This window comes from Pan paniscus, chromosome 2 (genome assembly GCF_029289425.2).
Source record: "Pan paniscus chromosome 2, NHGRI_mPanPan1-v2.0_pri, whole genome shotgun sequence".
Classification (NCBI taxonomy): domain Eukaryota; kingdom Metazoa; phylum Chordata; class Mammalia; order Primates; family Hominidae; genus Pan; species Pan paniscus.
Genome location: NC_085926.1, coordinates 145,890,164 through 145,907,011, shown reverse-complemented (window position 1 = coordinate 145,907,011; position 16,848 = coordinate 145,890,164). Strand labels below are relative to the sequence as shown.

Below are 16,848 nucleotides of genomic sequence, written 5' to 3'. Positions count from 1 at the left end.
TTTTTTTTTTTTTGTATTTTCAGTAGAGACGAGGTTTCAACATACTGGCCAAGCTGGTCTCCAACTCCTGACCTCAAATGATCTGCCCACCTCGGCCTCCCAAAGTGCTGAGATCACAGGTATGAGCCACAGTGCCCAGCCAATATTTCTCATTTAATGTTTTATTTTCTCAAAATTTAAATGTGTATTCAGGGTAGAGGCTGTGTTGTAATCCTTTTTTCTGTCTACACACAACAGGGCACTGTGCTAAGCACACAGTGGTGCTCCATATGATTTGGGAAACTAGATTCAGGCAAATTCAAATCTGAAATCAGGAACCACTAATTTCTTATTGTGTAATTCTAAATAAGAAAATTTGCCCCTCTAAATTTTTCTTTCTCTATAAATGTGTAAGAAAATAAAAGAATACATCATGGGAAAATAGGAGAACTCAATATATGCATGGAACATATATGCCTAATACACATTATTTTCCTTTATCAATGTTTAATTATAATTGATAGCAAAAGTATTTACATATGCTTTCTATAAAATATGATATGCAGAATTTGCATTTTCAGGAACCAAAGACTCACAATTTTAAAAATTAATTTCTTTGGAATTCACTCTATGAGAAAATTAAAAAACAAAACTTCGTTTTCCTTAAGAATAAAATGTATTTCAATTTCATTTAGCATTTAGTTCAAGACTACTAAATATTTATAGCTAATATTTTTTAATATTTGTAGTTTTTTGTTTGTTTCTTTTTTGCTACAATGAGCTCAAGGATTTTATCTGGAAGTTGTGCTTGCCAAGAAAACAGTCTTACTTACAGAATATGTTTATTTGTGGGAGAATGATAAATATTATGGTGTGGGGAGGTAACAAAATCACTTCTCCAAGTTCCTTTCTAGGGTCATCTATTTTATAATCCTACATGTTTTTATTAGTGTGACCTTTCTATTAAGATTTATTTTTTTAGAAAGTTGCTGGATGATGGTGAGGAAAATTCAAATGTATGTAAATATTATTGGGGAAAAATTGTAAAGGGGCTTAACATGACTCTTTTTAAAGAAAATAAATTTTAACTAAATTATTAATAGTTATTATTTAAATTAAATCCTTAGAAAAATAAAGAAAAATACAAGTGAATTTTAAAAAGTTTTATTATGGAATTATTCAAGTATACATGAAGGCAGGTAAAATATAGTACACCTGATATTTTCATAGAGAAAGAAAGAAAGAAAGAGAAAGAAAGTAAGAAAGAAAGAAGGAGGAAGAGGAAGGGGAAGGGGAAGAGGAAGAAGAGGAAGAGGAAGAAGATGAAGGAGGAGGAGGAGAGGGAGGGAGGAAGGAAGGAAGGAGAAGAGGAAAGAAAGGAAGGAAGGAAGGAAACCTAGTAGCAATAAACATTTATTATCTCAGTATCTGTGGGTTGGAAATATCTCAGCTGTGTGGTTTTGACTGAGTCACTCATGAGGCTCCACTCAAGCAAGATGTTGGCTTGGGCTGCAGTCATCTGAAGTATGACCAGGCCTGGAGGATCCACTTCCCAGGTGTTCCTCTCACATGGCTGTCAGCAGGAGGGCTCAGTTTTTCAGTGGCAGTTTTTGTTGGCAGGCTGACTCGGTTCCTTACCACATAGGGTTACTGGAATGTCCTCATGACATACATGGCCACTGCTTTCCTACAGAGCAAGAGAGATAAGATAGAAGACAAAGAGGAAGGCACCATGCTTTTTAATGACTTAGTGTTGGAGATCACACATTGTCACTTCTGTCACATTCTATTTATTAGGAGTAAGTCACTAAACATTGCTGACATTCAAGAAGAGAGGAATTAGTCTCCACTTGTTGAAAAGAGGATTATCAAAGAATTTTTAGACAAATTTTTAAATCAACACAATACTTTCATCCACTTCCCTCTCACCATTCCAACTATTTTGAAGAATATTCTGGTAAGCACACTATTTCACCCATGAATACTTCACAATGTGTGTCTCAAAATCATGAAAAAAGTAACTATTCCTCAGTGTCATCAAAAATCTAACCAGTATTCAAATTTCTCTGATTTTTTTCATAAAATTTTTAACAATTGGTTTGGTTTGTTAGAATTCAAAATAGACCACCAATTGCATTTAGCACCTTTTGAAGTAGTGTCAAATCCTCCTTAGATTAGCCAATTTGAAATATACTTACAATCAGACAAAGATAAAAGATATTCATACACTGCTTTGTTTCTACACTGTTTATTGTTCTTTTTATAAGAAACACTCAAGGAGTAAGAAAGCAGATTTTCCTAGGTTACCTTTGAACCTGGAATTTGTGTTACCACTTTGGTGATATTCCTAATAAGCCACAGGTGTACACTACAGGAGCAAGTAGAAACAGAGACAGGGATATGATGACAGTTAATTGTCCATAACCTATTTATCCCAAGGAACACTTATACATCTGTTACATATTTAGGTATTTGCTACTTGTCGTTTTTTTTGTGATTTTTGAGCAGAGAAACATCTATAACTAAAGCGCCGTAAAAAGGAATAATGCTATCAAGGGGCTTTAGAGAAGCACGACAAAGGAAGTGCAGCTTTTTGTGTGTTGGAAATGAATGGCTCCATTCATTTCAAAAGGGATTTTGTTTTATATGTACTGTATTGGGTTTGGGCACTAAACACTTGACTCCCATTTCAGAATGAATTAGTTTGTTAAATGCAAGTATTTAAATAGAATAGAAACTCTAACAATGAATTTCTTCAGTAAGTACTTTTATCTTATTGTATGAAATATTTTATAGTGTTATCCTTTTCTTTCACTAATATGTGTATATATGTATGCATTTCAACTTCTATTTTAAGTCAAATATTTTTTATTTTTATTGTATTTATAAATTTGTTACACTTTTAAATCACTATTAACAAGTCATATTTTTATAAGTACAATTATAGGTAATCTTGCATAAATGATATTCTATTATAAATGTTCAAAATAAAAAAATTGAAAAGTTCGCTGCTGACTATATGCTAGCTGCATATGAGAAATGTGGATTTAATCATATACTGAAATTAATATTTAACAATTTATCTAGAACACATTTTGAAATATTTAAAATATTCATTGTAGGTGGTTGTTTCTCCAACGACATTCCCACTTTTCCATTTAAATGCCAAATGTGTGTTCTGATATTGCATTTTCAGTGTATACATTTTACATTAATAAGTATCTAACTAATAAATTGCTTCATTATTCATTACTATATGAATTTGCAAGTTTCCTATGACAAACGTTCTGTAGCTGATTTTTGCCTGTTATTCAACAAAATGTCAAAAATATAATTACTAGTAAATTTAAACTACTGTTCAACTTTAATTCACAAAGCACAACTCTTAATACTAAGAAATGTACACAAACAAGACTCCTGTTCATAGCTGGCATTAAACATCGAGAGCTGTTGACTTTGTTATCTTGATCCAATTTTTAATGCTTGCTGTTAAGTCTTTCTTTCTCCTTTCTTTTTCTTTCTTTTCTTTCTCTTCCTTTTTTTCTTTTCTTTCCTTTTCTCTTCTTATTTTTTCTTCCTTTCTTTTTTTAAATTTCCAAACCACCAGAGGATGATTTCCTTAAGAATGTTCTCTCAGGTATGTTCAGAATATTAATTAGGCCCATCTATTCCTGTCGGGTAATAACAATGTCCATGGGCTGAATGGATGCTGTGACCTGTGAAAGAACTATTCACATGCTTTAGTCTGCCCTAGCACATTCTTTAACAAGTGAACATAGACCTTTTTCACAGTCATCCTAAATGTTTCAACTGTGTGCTTTATGTTTGCTTCTTGCATCTCCAACCATACAGCTTTTCCTTCCCCTCTTTCGGGGAAGACTTCCTTGCACTACTCATTTCAATGCATCTGCCTTTATGACTACATTACTGCCATACCTATGGGGCTTCTTACTGTATTTGCCTATAACTGGAGGAGAGTTTAAAGAAATTAAATTTATTTAGACTAAATCTTCTGGGGGATGTAAAAATATCTTAAATAATTAGCAGTAATTAAAAAGGATCTATTCAGACTAGATAAAAGGTAAACAGAGTGGTTGCTTAAATATAGTCATTTAAGTATAGTGGTTAGTTGGCTTAGTTTTTCCATTTGCATGTGTTATTTAACCTCCTGTTGGCAAATAACTTCAAAAGAAGAAAAAGCATTGACTTTTGTTTATTCAGTTGGTGCAAAAGTAATTGCTGTTTTTGCCATTACTTTCAATGACAATTATTTTGCACCAACTTAATGGCATAATTTTTTGACTCATAAGTGCTATTAACAAATTGGTATTGTTAAAAAATTAATTATTTTTAATGTAGATGTTGCAACTAACACTGGATATAATATCAAGAAAACAATGCCTGAGTAAAATCTAGGGTTTTTTTTTTTTTTATTAATTTTTAGTGTGGACCTGACGGAAAGGTATTATGGTTATATTTTCCTATAAGTTTTATTCTGACATTTCTCTACCTCAATTAGCTATTCTTTTTGTGTATTAAAAGGATTAAATATTTAACTATTCTCAAAGTCCTCCTTAAATTGTTTCAAATTAGAACTTGTCTTATGAGTGGTCAGAGGAGATAGATTATATTTTTATGCAGAAACATTTACCAGCACCTGTTAGTATATATATATATACTATATATATGCATAAAGGTAGTTTTCTAAGTATTTATTCATGCATATATGAGTACACACACACAGAGATTTGTACAAAACAAATACACATAATTTTATTTTATTTTTTTTATAATTTACAGTTTAGTAGATTGGGCAACCACATATGCTGTGCTTTGAGGAGGACATAAAGGAAGACATCTAAAACAGAAACTCTATCATTTGGTATTTTAGTGTTATAGTTCCATTCTTCAGAACTTTATGTGAAACCATATTTTATTTTAAATATGATCAGTTAACATATTTAAAAAATGATAACCAGCCTATGAAAAAATACAAAATGAAATAAAATGGACTGGGAAAAAGAGTGAAAAAGACAGAAAGGAGTATAGAAAATACTGAAAAAATACATGGCAGTCCAAAGATACATTTTTGCAAGGGCCATTCAAACTCAGTCATCCTATGATAGTCAAAAATACGTATAATGATTTTTGGTGCAAAAATATCACCACGAAGATCAGAGCATGATATTATTGATGTTAAGCTTACAGATTTGATCTCTTATAAGACATACAATTTCACTCATGTGTAACTGCCTATTCAGCCATTTTGCAAATGCATAAGAAATACAAAATTAGAAAACAAAAGCAAAATTGCAGATGAATTCATTTTATAATGATGGTGGGTTTGTTACACAACCTTTATATACAGAAGAGAATATATTACTTGAAAGTGTACATAGTCTTGGTTTTTGGGAAACAAATAATGTTTGCATCATTCTGGACTGCAGAAAGCATTAAGGGTTAGCCAGAAAAATCTGGGTTTAGAAAATGGTTCTGCTAATACATTGACTGAGAGAACTTCATGTCACCAAATAGGAGTCTTTACAAGAAGAATAATAATACATTCCTTGAGGAACAGTTGTGAGAAGATAACCTAAGTGTAATAACATTATAAAATAACTATCTCAGGGAAAGAAAGCCTTAACATTTTCATGTAATTAGTTTTGTGTAATATTGCTAAATAGAAAAATTGCTACCTTCAAAATATAGAAAAATACCTCTCTTAGGAAGATGTAATAAAGACATAATAAAAAACTTTAATGAATGTGAAACACAATATAGCACAAAAAGCAAATATATAGTGTTTGGACTATATTTAGAAAGTGAGAATTCTAGGTTATGTCAGCAGGTAAAGTCCCTGTATTTTATGCTCATACCTGCAGGTTGCATTCCCCTCCCAGATGGCATGGAAGGTCATTGTATACTATTTTGTTCCTCTTTCTCTGGGATCTATTGCTTGTGCTGACTTCCATCCTGCACCTATCCATACCAGATATACCCACCAAGATGCACCAAGCCTGCCAGGAGAACCTTCTGGTTAAATACCATCTCATCTTTTCATAATAATTGGTCTTCATTTCTAGCAGTTCTTTCATTTAATAACAACAAAAATAACCTCATTAATAATATTTAAATTGATACGTTATTATCAAGGTACTAGATTCCATAGTTTAGTTTTATGTCCTTAACTGTCTAGGCGTATTTTGTTATTTAAATTGAAAAAAATACTTACATCTAATTATACACTGCCATTCTATAATTTATACTTGCAAACTCTGAGAATAGATTTAATGAGTATAAATATCCAATAGAGTCCCACTGTGCTGTAAATAAAATAATAATTTTAATATATCATAATATTCTATTAGTATGAGAGACCTTAAAATATGAATAAAGATATGCTAAAATTAAATTATTATAATTTGATACCATGACAAAAGAAAGCATCTGACTTAGAAACTTTTTTAGAAGGTTTTGTGTGTATAATTTCATGGAGGGAACTAAAACGAATCAGGTTATCATGCTCAGGATTTTGAGTAGGTGATTTTCAGGCATCAGTTTTCAAATGGGATGCCACATAAATAAGGTGACACATGAATTATTGACATTATGGCTCAGTTATAGGTAATCAATTTTTACCTCATCATAAATGTAGAAAAAATTATGTGAAATAAAAAGAATACTAAGCTACTGGATAAGGTGGCTTTTAAAGAATGTTTGGGAGTTAGGCATAAAGAAAACTAGCTTTCAATTATACCTCAAATTCTTGTAAGTTTTTCCAGAGAGTATTAGTTTGGATTTTGAGGATTTCTAACACTAATGACAAGCTATATAATTCCTCTGACTTTCAAAAGGCTTACTCTCAGCTAAAATAATAAAATTGTATTTTTAATCTAGAAATTTCTCTAAAGCGACCTGTTCTAGTATAGATAAGCCTGGTCTTATTGATGAGCTTCTAATGACTTATATTAACTAATCAATGGTAATATTGTTCCATATCAGTACTGGATCCTATTCTCTTGATGTCCAGCAATATGATGTCCAGCTCCATCCTGGAATATACATATTTTATACTATTTTATTTTTTGTCATCTTTTTAAAACATTATAATTGTTGTAAGGTAGCTATACCCCAATACAGATTACAATCTTGAAGATGTAGTGACAAAATGAACACACAACCAAAAATTGGCTTTCTTGCTGACCTTAAGAGAGTGATATAAATTATTTTGCAATTTTTATCACTCTCTTAAGGTCAGCAAAGAAAGCCAATTTTCTCTCATAACTTTTCCTTATGAATTTCATAAAAATGAGCAGTTTTCAAATATAAAGATATAATGTGGTACAGAAGAAAGACTGAAATCAAAGTGGAAATCCTGGTTTGTCACTTACTGATCCTATATTTTTAAGAACATTATTTCAACTCTTCAAGCTTATTTTTTCCTCCAAAGTAAGATCAGTATTACTCATAATTCTCTGACTCCAGGAAAATAAATAGGCAAGTTATTTAAAATTTGTATACTATGATAATTATAATATTTATCTTGCAAAGTTGTTGTTATGAATATGCAATCAAATGAGATCTATAACAGTGTCTGGAAAAAACAAATTTCTCCGTAAATGGTTATGTTTTTTAAATGTTGAGTGGTACTTTTCCTTGTTAATAGGGCTCCAAGGCAAAATAAGTGTTTTGAGCAGAGACCCAATGCATAAAAATGTTTGGAGTTTATTCAACCCAGAGCATGCCTCTGAAAAGTCTATCTATTAGCTCCTACTTCTAAAATCCTCAGAACTACTCAAGGCTCTTGACAATCATAGTTCGTTTCTGTTGTGTGTTACCAAAGAACCTTGAACTTTAATTTTAAAATATAATTTACTAAGAAAAAATTCTGTAAATAATTTTACTCTGTACCTAACTAATGATTTACATACAAGAAAGACCAGATTATTGCACATGAAAGTTGTGTCCATCTGAATGTAATCTGTGTCTTTGGGATCTGGACACAAAGCCTGTGGACAATCAGGTAAAAATAACTTTTTTTTTAATGAAAAAGAAAGTTATATATGTAGTTTACAAAAACGAATATATATATACATATATATATATATATGAATGAAAAAATTTTGAGTGGTGATCTATCCACATTTTGGATTTTCTTTAAATTTTCTTAAGATCACAAGGAAATATGGATGCCAAACTTCTGCTTCTGATAATATTAGAATAAGCATTTTGAACGAAACTTCACAGTGAGAATCACAAGAAAGACTAGATAAAACACTTTTGAAAAATCTGCTGAAATACCTCAGAGAAGTAAGAAGACAGTGAAGGTTCACAAAACTTAAATTCAGGAAAAGGATTCCCAGACTGATAAGCATTGTGTTGAGGAGATGTCATTTTCCATTAGAGGCATCTGCTGATGACTGAGAAGTTAATAACCTAATGAATACTTTGACTAGCTTCCAAACTAAGAAGATGAATTCCAGCGTCTACCAAGAGAGAATATTTTGGTAAACATTCTCATAAATACACTCTGAAATAGGACCCTGAAAGGCTATTATCTAAGAATGAAGAGAAACTCAAAGTAGGCTCTCTACTGGAGCTGCTAAAGCCTAGCTTGAAAGCATCAAAAACTCTGAATGTAATTAAGTTAGCTGGAATTGTAAATGTCCTAACCACCCGCCAGTATCAAGAGTAAATTATTTTTAGAAGATTCAATTAGCACTACAGTGTTTCATATAAATGACTGACTCTCAATGAAAACTAAATTATATACTCTGAGATAAAACAAATGAATGAAAGCCAAGAGAAAAAAGAGTCAATAGAAGCAGCTTTACAGGATGTCAAGATAATGGAATACAGGGAAAAAACAAAATTGAAATCAACTAAACTTAATTAAGAAGACATATAAGAAAATTGAAAAGCTTGTTAGGGAACTTAAAACCACAACAAAGAACAAAACTGAAATTTTAGATGTGAAAATTATAGTAAGTAAATTATAATTGGAACTCAATGAAAGTTTTATTAGTGGCTGAAACAAAACTGGAGAGAGTGTTTATAAACTGGAAGATAAATCAAAAGAAAATATCTGGAATGAAGTCCTAGCAGAAAGAGAACAAACAAATGAAAGAGATAGATGTAAATATGGATATGAATAGATACAGAGAAAGAGAAAAGGAAAAGAGAGAGAGAGAGACATACCTAGACAGGAGGAAAGATAGAAGCAATACTTTAAAAGATAATTACAGGTATTGGGAATTTTCAAAAAATTTACCAAAAAATATCAAGTCACAGATTCAAAAAGCTTCACAAACACAAAATCCAAAAAGCTGGAACAGCATGTGAGCATACACACACACACACACACACACACACACACACACACAGATTTGGATAATTCTATTAAAAGTTCTGAAAACCAATGACAGAAAATATTCAAATTATCTGGGGGAAAGGAGGAGGGATGACATAATATCTAAAAAGGAGCAACAATTAGACTGACATCTGACTTCTCAATAAAGCCAGACGATAATAAAATATTTTTAAAGTACTGATGAAAATACCTATGTGCCAAGAATTCTATTTCCGTGGAAAATATCCTTCAAAAATACATACGAATTATAGACATTGTCACAAAGAGAAAATATGAAAAAATTCATCACCAATAGATCTTCACTAAAGGTAATCATTTCACTCCAGATGCAACTTAGATATGCAGAAAGGAATAAAGAACAGAGAAAGAGGTAAAAGTATGGACAAATCTAAATTAATACAGATTATATAAAATAATAGAAACAGTGTCTAAAACATATATAGCATATAGAGAATGTCAAAATAAATGACAAGAATAGCGTGCAAGTTAGGAGAAAAATAAATGGAGTGAAAAGATTATAAGGTTTTTGCACTGTCCAGAAAGAGATTTATTATGTTCAATCAAGCTGCTATTTTTAAAAAACTACAGAAGAAAGAAAACTAAAACTAAAAGAAATACAACTAAATATGAACAGTAATAGGAATAGTTAAGCCTCTTTTTATTTTTCTACTTCTTTTTAAACTTATATGAAGTAAATGGAGTGAAAGGGATATAAGGTTTTTGCATTGTCCATAAAGAGGGTAGATAGTTTTATTAGACTTTGATAAGTCAAGAATGAATGCTTTAATTCTAGTGTAAACACTAGCATTGTCTAAGTAGTGTATTTCTTACAAATGAATGAGACTTAGAATAACAAGGATTTAATCAGATGAAAATAACATAAGAAATTAAAGAAACAAAATAAGTTGAACAAATACAAATATTCAAATAGTAGATTTAAATCCAAATTTAATTTGGATTTAAATAATAAACTAAATTTTCCATTTCCAAGCCAAAGATTGTCACACAAATTAAAAATAAAATGAATAAAAGAGTAGCAAAGAGCACACTCAGCACTAGTTCTAAATATCATTTTCCAGTAATAGGAACTAAAGCTTCTTAGAGAAATGTCTGATTCCATGACTGAGCCAGGGAATATTGAATGTGGAGCACCTTGCTTTGCCAGAAAGTAAGAAAGTGTTCAAAAACCAGAGAAACACAGCATTTAAAAAGGGCACAGGGGCTGATTGAAAAGAGTTCCTAGTGGTCAAAACTGAAGCAATTTGAGCTACAAAATAAATACTGTACTGTTGTATTAATGATTACAAATACAAAAAATTACCAGATTTAATCAATGTTTTCTTATACCAATTTGTTTTTATTTGGCCAATTATTGAAGCTATTATAATTTTTAAAATTACCTCACTGTCCATTGCCAAATGGCTTCCATGGTCAAAGAACAATGTAATACAACTCAAGAAAAAAAACACAACAAATGTAATATGATTACTGGCTTAAGTACAGGCACATACAAAGACGTGCAAAGATTTTTAAAAATGGAATACCAAGAACTGAGACCAAGTCAGAATATCATAGCTAAATGAAATACCTGCTGGATAAACCTAAGAATTGTGTGAGAAACAGAACCTATAAGATATGTTAAAAAAACAAAAATTTCAAATAAGAAGGTAGCTCTGATATGTTATTTGTAATGATGTCTTTTACACAAGAAATAAAGCTGGAGACAATTGCACTTTTAGATTAAAACTATTGGTTCTTTGTACGTCTATGAACCAGAGGCCTAAGTATATACTTTTAATTTCAAGCAAATATCTTGAACACATCATGGGCACAAATCTTTTTGTAAATGTTGTGAGAGAGAAAAGAAAAGAAGGAAGTATTAAATGTTAAAAGTATTTTTAAAATTCTTACAGAAAGCAACATGACTTAGATACAATATTTTGCATTCATTCAACTACTGTTTATTGAGATCTACTATGTGCTAGGTAATGTCCTAAGTGTTTGGGATAATTTAAAGATCTCACCTTTATAGAACTCACATTCCAGCAGGGAAAGACATGAAATAATCCATATACATAATCAATTAATAATCTCATATGTTAGAAGCTGATGACTGCAATTGAAAAAGAAATAGTATAGGTAAAAGTAATCGGGAGTGTATCAGGAAAATGGTGGTGGGTGCAGATGAATAATTATGAACCCAGAATTTAGGAGATAGTGTTAAGCACAGAAAGAACTTCAGAAAAACTTCAAGAGACAGAGGTTGATTGTGCCTGGGAGTTAGCAAATGATTTTATATAAGAACAAAATATTTAAAAAAGCTTTGAAGTTTTTAAGTCTACGAGATTGGGGACGTAGTGCCACTTTCACTAAAAGAAAGAAATCATTATGAGCATTTAATTTAAAGCTAAAATTGATGAAATTGATTAGGGCAACCTAAAAGTGTGGTACCATCTAGAGATATCCAGATGAATTTTTAAATATTTAGAGAAAACAGTGGGAGTCACAAGGACAACTGGCAATGAAAGAAACTAAAATAGAGAATAAGGTACAATATTTTATGAAATGATTTTTAGGATTTTCTAGTAAAGCCTTAAAAAGTCAATTTGCAAATTAGAAATGATTAGCAAAACTATTATCTTTTGGTATCTGTATTTTTGGATGAGTAAAATTAAGCTAAAATCTAGATCCAAACTGAAGGTCAAGCCTTAGAAAAGGTGTGATATTATTTATTAATCAAATAAGCATATATGAACATATGCATACATAAATATTACATGCCTGTATATGCATATGTGCATTTTAGAGGCAAATATACAAACATGCCAAAGTGTCTGTTTTTAAGAATGAATTGTCTTCACAACTCAACCGATATGGAATATTTTTTCCAAGATTATATTCTCCACAGGTATGAGAGAATTACCTAGAATTTCTAACATGCTGTAGAATTAGACATCTTGAAGGAGATTTATGTTGACTTTCTGCTTGTTTGTTTATTTACCTTTATTTTCCAGCTCCACCACTAGATTACAATCTTCTTGAGGAAAAAGGCTTCTTTTATCTTCGTTCTTTGTCTTCTTTCTGCCCTCTGCACCATGCCTAATGGATAATAAGTATCCATTGTTTAAAAGAATCAGTTAGTAAAATTAATTAGTCGGGACAATATATTCTCCAGTAGTTATTCTCTTTTTTTCTTGTTCTTGTATGATTTCAAATCTGTTACTGAGACTACTTGCCATCATGTTCAGTACTGACCTCTACAAAAGAAGTAATTAGTACAATATTTGTTCACATATAAGACATCATTTTTGTCTCCTTGCTTCATGTAACCTGTCAGACAGAGCAGGGGAAGTTTTACATTCAATTGCTCTGTATTCCCCAATACACACTAGGAGAAGGAAAAAAGCCATATTTAATAGCAGACGTCTGCTCTTAACATAAACCTATATAAGATCATATTAATTGAAAACTGTAGAACATACTGAAATCTCCAGATGCCATATAGAAATGGAAAATAATTATAATTAAGGTATTTAATTAATATCAGTTTAATATTGAATATAATCTTGATATTAAATGTAATTAAATATTAAATGAAACTTCCTTAGTTACACCTACACTTATAACCTATGCTCGTGAAAACCTGCTGATCTATTGTACCTCTATGTACTACTGGGCCGGAGAAGCATGGTATGAGTGTATTCTGATTAATGGTAATTGAAACTTCCTTAAACTATCCCTTTACTACTCACCCTTCCCATTTCAAGTTCCAGCAGAAGGTTTCCAAGCTTGAGCATGACTACTCGCATATTTGGTTTAATTCATTATGTTTTAATTCAGAAGATTGTTTTACAATCATCCAGAATTCTTTCTAATAAATGATAATCTATGAATATGGTTGAACTCCACTATACTCTGATGATGTTATAAGAAATTATTCAAGTTTCTATTGCTATGTAACAACCCACCCCAAAATTAATTCTATGAATTGACTGAGTTCAGTATGTGGATCTTGCTTGGGGTCTCTCATGTGGTTACAGTCAGATGGCAGCACAGGAGTCATCTGAAAGCTTGACTGGGCTGCATATCTGAGATGGTTTCTTCTCTCACATGTCTAGTGCTTCAGCTGAGAAAGCTAGAATACTAGGAGACAGACTGGGCATCTCCATCTCCCCATGCAGCTTTTTCATGTGGCTAGCTTGGACTTATTTACAGTATGGCAGTCTCAGATAGTGAGTCTTCTTGCCTGGTGGCTGGTTCCCCAAGAGTGCTCCTTCTAAGAGAGCAAGAAGGAAACTGCTAGGCTTCTTATGATCCACTCTTAAAGTCACATCGAGTTACTTTTACTGCCTTTTATTTATTTTATTTGGTCTGCCTAGATGCAATGTAGGAGGAGACTACACAAATATATTAATACCAGGAGCCATAGTTCTCTGGGGGCCACCTTTGAAAAGTTTATGCCATCTTTCATACCCTCTCAAGCCAAGAAAAGCAAACACAATCTACAAGACATGTATTTTGCCTTTGCCTCTTTTTTGTTTGTTTGTTTGTTTGTTTTTGGAGACAGGTTCTCACTCTGCTACCCAGGCCGTAGTGCAGTGGTGTAATCATAGCTCACTATAGCCTTGAACTCCTGGACGTAAGGGATCCTCCTGCCTCAGCCTCCTGAGTAGCTAGGACTATAGGTGTACACCACCTTGCCCATCTAATTTTTTAATTTTTTTATAGAGATGGCATTTTGCTATGTTGCCAGGCTGATCTTGAACTTCTGGCCTCAAGTGATCTTCTCAGCTTGGCCTCCCAAAGCAGTGGGATTACAGGCATAAACCACTGCACTCTGCCTGCCTTTGCCTTTGACTATTTGCTTAACACTTTTAATTTTTGAACCAGCTTCAACAACATTCTCTATTACATATCACAAAGAGTAACTTTCACACCAGGCACAAAAATGAGTGGTATGCAATAGACACTCTCTCTTTATGCCTAATTTATGCTGATTATTCTTTTGTTCAGCACATTAATATTTGGAAGAATTCATGGTATCTTAATTAAAATGTCATTTGAAACTCAAAGTATTTCAAGGTATACTTACTGAATACTTATTATGTGCCAGAAACCATGCTAAGTGCTAGGGATACGCCAATTAACATAAGACTATTCTATCTTCAGAGAGCTTAGAATGAGGACAGGCAGAGCATGCAGCTTCCACATTTCAATATCCCCTTGCACAGATTCTCATATAGTTATCCAAAACTCTTTTTCTCAAACCCTCACATTTTATCTGAAGTCTCCTTCAGGCTGAAAAGAAACCATCTTTCAGGTTCCAAGAAGAGTTTAGCAAATGAAACAGTACAAGTGATAAATGTTAACTGTTGTTCCTTCTTTCCTTCCCCTACATGATTTCAGGTGGGATTTATTAAGAGAAGATGTATTTCTTCTTCTAGGTCATGAAGAACATTTTTTCTTTATCTGTATCCTCCAAGGAAGCTCATGGTGAAATAGATAAAATGTCAGAAATAATTAAGAAAAATGCAGGGGTATCCAACAATCTAAAATTACACCTTTTGGTGATGCCTAGTTTTTATCTCCTTGGTCCCTTGACAGGTATAAACACCAACTTATCACATTCTTTAGATGGTGGTGTGTTAAATCAATGATGAACACCTGGTGCAGTGAACAGGGAGGATGAAAAGGAAATTCTCTTAGAAAGCAGAGGTCATGGGTTCTAGAAGGTCAATGTACACTATGTGATCAATACAGAATCTAGAATCCCTCAGAATTATTGCATTAAAAGACTCCTAAATCTCTTTAATCATTTTACTAGATTCAATCACACCTCTTTTATCACTTTTTTAACCTACTATTTTCTGTAACTACAAAAATTGCTGTTTTAAACATTTGTTTCAGTATTTTTTTTCAGTAGTAGGTGTTTAAATCAGTATGGTAGTAAACTCAACACACGGACAACGTGGACCCCCGTATCGGAAATGTGATATCTCACAGTTATGAGCCTCTCTTTTGTAAAGACCTTGAACATATTTTTCCACCTCAGTTAAAATCCTCCTACTCTAGATATACACACTAGTTTTAATTAAGTGCACTTAAGAATCAGTTTTTTCCCAATGGGCCATAATAAATAGATATGGACCATTTATTACTATACTATTAATTATTTAAAATACATGCTACTGAAGTCTTTGAACAAGTAAATAAAAAACATCTGTAACTACATTAATTCACCTAATGCTTTTAATTACTCATTAGTAGTGGTAGTTATAATAAAACAGATACAAACTTTTAAATATACCGGTGTCAAGTAATGCTAAATATTTTTATATAACCTTAATTGTTCTAATAACAATTGGAACTGTTCTTATTTCTACAATGTGGATGTAAAAATAAGGCATAGAGCGAAAAAATAATTTTTCCATGTTCTCTCAGGAGGAAGTAGAAAAACTGGGTTTAAATCTCATCCTGTGAGACTCATATTATGGAGTGTTAGGGAGGGTAACTTGTTTCCCACTCCTGATGTTTTCATCCATGGGGAAGAGGGCCTACTAAAGTGACAGTACTGGCCCATCTCCCCTACTCCCTGCCATTCACTTCCCCTTCTTATAAAGGAGTGACTTACCAAATTAACAAGTTTGGAAAGGTAAGAAAGTTTCCCACAGTAAGAATAAATTTAGCTCTGCTCTTCTAAGCCATATAGTTTAGATAGGGCAGAGTTATCCTTGAACTAATTATGTCTTTGGATGGATAAATATGTGTAATTCTGGAGTATGACATTAGGTATTTCATTTGCCCACAGATAGAAACTACGTTCTCTAATATTATGTATATAAATACTAAAGGTTTCTAATTGGCCTTAGCTTTCCCTTTCTGGTAAAGTTGGATAAGGAAGAATTACTGACTTCCTAAAGATACCAGCAATCCTGAGGCCTTTTCTGAATCACAATTCCAATAAATGGGACCCAAAATAACATTTTATTGATCTCACATCAAAGTTGCAGTATTTATTCACAAATACATTTTTCTTTTTTTTTTTTTTTTTTGTTTTTTTTGTTTTTTTTGTTTTGAGACGGAGTTTCACTGTTGGTGCCTAAGCTGGAGTGCAGTGGCGCTATCTTGGCTCACTGCAAGCTGTGCCTCCCGGATTCAAGCGATTCTCCTGCCTCAGCTTCCCGTGTAGTTGGGATTACAGGTGCCCACCACCACGCCCCGCTAATTTTTTGTATGTTTATTTGAGACGGGCTTCACCATGTTGGGCAGGCTGGTCTCGAACTTCTTACGTCAGATGATCTGCCCACCTCCCAAAGTGCTGAGGTTACAGGCATGAGCCACCGTGCCCGGCCTGCAAATATATTTTTCTATACATTCCGTAATATCTTGGATACCTCACACACAAAAATTTCATAAGTGAGAAAGTAAAAACTACAGCTTTGTGCCTAGAGAGATATAGATTAGATATGTAACTAAGACTATCTGTAATTGTAAAATGC

General features: G+C 32.4%; 1 long non-coding RNA gene across 2 annotated transcripts in view; it reads right to left on the bottom strand.

Moving 5' to 3' along the window:
• Positions 1-1,096: 1,096 nt before the first annotated feature.
• The window catches only part of LOC117979788 (uncharacterized), a 47,626-nt gene continuing 31,874 nt past the window's right edge, over positions 1,097-16,848 (bottom strand). Inside the window, exons 1-3 of one of the 2 annotated variants that reach the window (XR_008624904.1) lie at positions 14,624-15,076; positions 12,351-12,448; positions 1,097-1,666 (exon numbers count right to left, since the gene is read on the bottom strand). This is a non-coding gene — a long non-coding RNA (uncharacterized LOC117979788). Of the gene's footprint in view, positions 1,667-12,350; positions 12,449-14,623; positions 15,077-16,848 lie in introns of those variants that run through there. The other variant, XR_010111465.1, reaches the window with a different exon arrangement.